Source organism: Prunus mume, linkage group LG2 (assembly GCF_029339155.1).
Source record: "Prunus mume cultivar Tortuosa linkage group LG2, ASM2933915v1, whole genome shotgun sequence".
Taxonomy (NCBI): domain Eukaryota; kingdom Viridiplantae; phylum Streptophyta; class Magnoliopsida; order Rosales; family Rosaceae; genus Prunus; species Prunus mume.
In genome coordinates this window covers 23,070,036-23,072,814 of record NC_142699.1, presented here as the reverse complement: position 1 = coordinate 23,072,814, position 2,779 = coordinate 23,070,036, and the positions used below count along the sequence as shown (strand labels likewise).

Genomic DNA, 2,779 nt, shown 5'->3' with positions numbered 1-2,779 from the left:
CTGAGGTGATAGCAAAGATTATTGCTGGCTCGAAACAACAAGAAGATACAAAGCGGGGTTGACTAGCTCAGAGCTAGCCTGTTTGAGGATCAGAGGGAACACTCTGTTGTTCCAGTGGTGAGGAAGAAGCGGGACAATCTGTATCGAACCTATGGACGGTGTGGTGGTTCAGGCCGGAGCAGGTGGATGCCTCTGCTCGGTTATGGTAATTTTCTTCCAACCTGCTCACAACTTCTGCAATTCTATTCTGATTTCTACTTCTTTAAACGCTATAGTCTTTCCAGGTAGAAGTGCCCATATCTGTTGGTGCCCTGTCAATGGTGACTAGCCCTTTGAAGCCCCCAATTGTTGCTGTAAGTGTTCATTATATTTTTGGGTTTTTCTTTTCTGTTTCTGTCTGGTTTTGACTTATGCTTCCTTTTGCAGATGCCTATTCATTCCCTTACAGGTTCATCTGCCACGACCTCCTTTGCTAATCCAGAACTGGCAGAGTTTGAAGCCATGGACTTAGATGCCCAACTAGACAGATTGGAGATGCTTAACTCTCCTGTAGGTAAGGTAAAATCCAAGGCCGTGAAGAACGCTATGGAGAGGCTGAAGATCTGGCAGTCTAATGAACTGGAGTTGGATGAAGATAGGGAAGCCATTGACCATCTGATGAAGGATCTAGACCTGCTGCATAGACAGAATGTGGCCCCCAAACCCATACTTGAGATGAGTCTTGGCTTGGCAAGAGATGTGCTCAACCTCCATGATCGTTATGAGGATCTCAAGCCCTCCTTCAAGACTTCTAAATTCTGCAAGGCTACTCACGAAGCCAACTTGGCTGATTTTGCAAAGGAGAAAGCAGAACTGGACCAGATGGTAGCAGGATACAAGGAGGCTAAGTCCACTGCAGACAAGCTGGAAAAAGCAGTTGAGGAGCTGCAGAAGCAATGTGAGAATGCAGGAAGGTGCAAAACAGGCTCGGGGCTGGATTGAGCTCCAAGAGCAAGGCTACTTTCCTTGTGCAGAGCATGGTTGCAGCTTCAAGCCAGCCCTGGAGATTGCAGAGGCTTCAATTCATCAGGGGGTCTGCTTCAAAAGGAACTCTCCATTAAGAAGACCAACTTGCAAGAAACCTTCATGAAATTAGGGTTCTGATTCTGTTATTTATTTACCCTTTTAGTTTTTTCTTCATGATGAACAATTTGCCATGGGGAAGGCCTCATGGGTATTTATTTAAATAAAGTTTATTTTCCTTGTTGCAAATTTCGGGTGTTTAATTTCTTTTGATGAAATAAACAGAAGTACAAAAGGAACAAACTTTAAACAACTTAGAACAAATGGTGGTGATCAGGTAAGGTCTGTAAAACTACAAAATCTGAGGCGTGAACTTGAGTATGCTAGGATGAGAGATGATGAAACCTTATCTGCTTATTTGACTACGCTAAATGACTTGATAAACCAAATGAAAACATTTGGTGAGCTTCTGTCTAATGAAAGACTTGTCCAGAAAGTGTTGATTAGCCTTAGTAAACCATACGATCCTATATGCTTGGTTATTGAAAATACCAAAAGTTTGGAGACTGTGGAATTGCAGGAAGTTGTGGCTATTTTGAAAAGCCAAGAGCAGAGGTTTGATTTGCATAATGTGAATACTACTGAAAGGGCATTTGCCTCTCTCTCTCTCTGAATTCAAAAGGGCAGCAAAACAAAAATAACCCTCAGTCCGGTGGCTCTAAGTCTCAACAGAATTGGAATCCTAAGGGGAAACCATGGGAGTTGAAAGGAAAGTCTCAGCAGAACAACTTTGCACCAAATTACAGATTTAGCTCACCACAGCAGACAAATCAAGATGCTGCTAAACCACAGTGCAAGGTGTGTTCCAAATTTCACTTTGGTGAGTGTCGATATAAGGGGAAGCCTAAATGTTTTAATTGTGATAGATTTGGACATTTGGCTAGGGAATGCACAGCAGGTAAGGCTACTCAAAGGCAAACTGTGTCAATCAAAGCTGAGATATTGGAAATCTATTTTTGCTAATAGTGCTACCACTGAAGTGAAAATTAAAGGAATTGGTACATTGATAGTGGGTACAGCAACCATATGACTGGAAATGCTGAACTGCTTGTTGATATAAGGAAAAATGTCAATGGCAAGGTACAAATGCTTACTGGACACTTGGTGGATGTTGCAGGCATAGGCTCATTGGTGATTAATACAAGTACAGGGAGGAAATACATCAAGGAGGTTATGTATCTACCTGGTTTGAAAGAAAATTTGTTGAGTGTTGGGCAAATGGATGAGCATGGGTATTATTTGCTCTTTGGTAGTGGTCTGTGTTGCATTTTTTATGGACCTTCACTTGATAAATTGGTTCTCAAGGTCAAGTTGAAAAACAACAGGTGCTATCCTTTATCTTTAATGCAAAACGATCACATTGCATTGAAGGCCAATGTGACAGAGTGCACTTGGATTTGGCACAAGAGATTAGGGCACCTGAATCTTAGAAGTCTCAAACAATTGAGAGAACAAGAAATGGTTCATGGTCTTCCATATCTAGAAGAAACCAAGGGCGTGTGTGAAGGATGTCAGTTGGGAAAACAACATAGAGACTGGTTTCCCAAAGAGTAGGCCTGGAGAGCAAGAAATCCGCTTGAACTGATACAGATCTGTGTGGTCCAATGCAGACTGAATCCATAGCTGGAAACAGGTACTTTACGCTACTCATTGATGATTCCACAAGGATGGCTTGGGTCTACTTCCTAAGGTATAAATCAGATGCAATAAACTGCTT

General features: G+C 42.1%; 1 pseudogene; it reads left to right on the top strand.

Annotated features, from left to right (window-relative positions):
• Positions 1 to 426: 426 nt before the first annotated feature.
• LOC148919851 (uncharacterized) lies at positions 427 to 1,143 on the top strand (annotated as a pseudogene).
• The last annotated feature ends 1,636 nt before the right edge of the window (positions 1,144 to 2,779 follow it).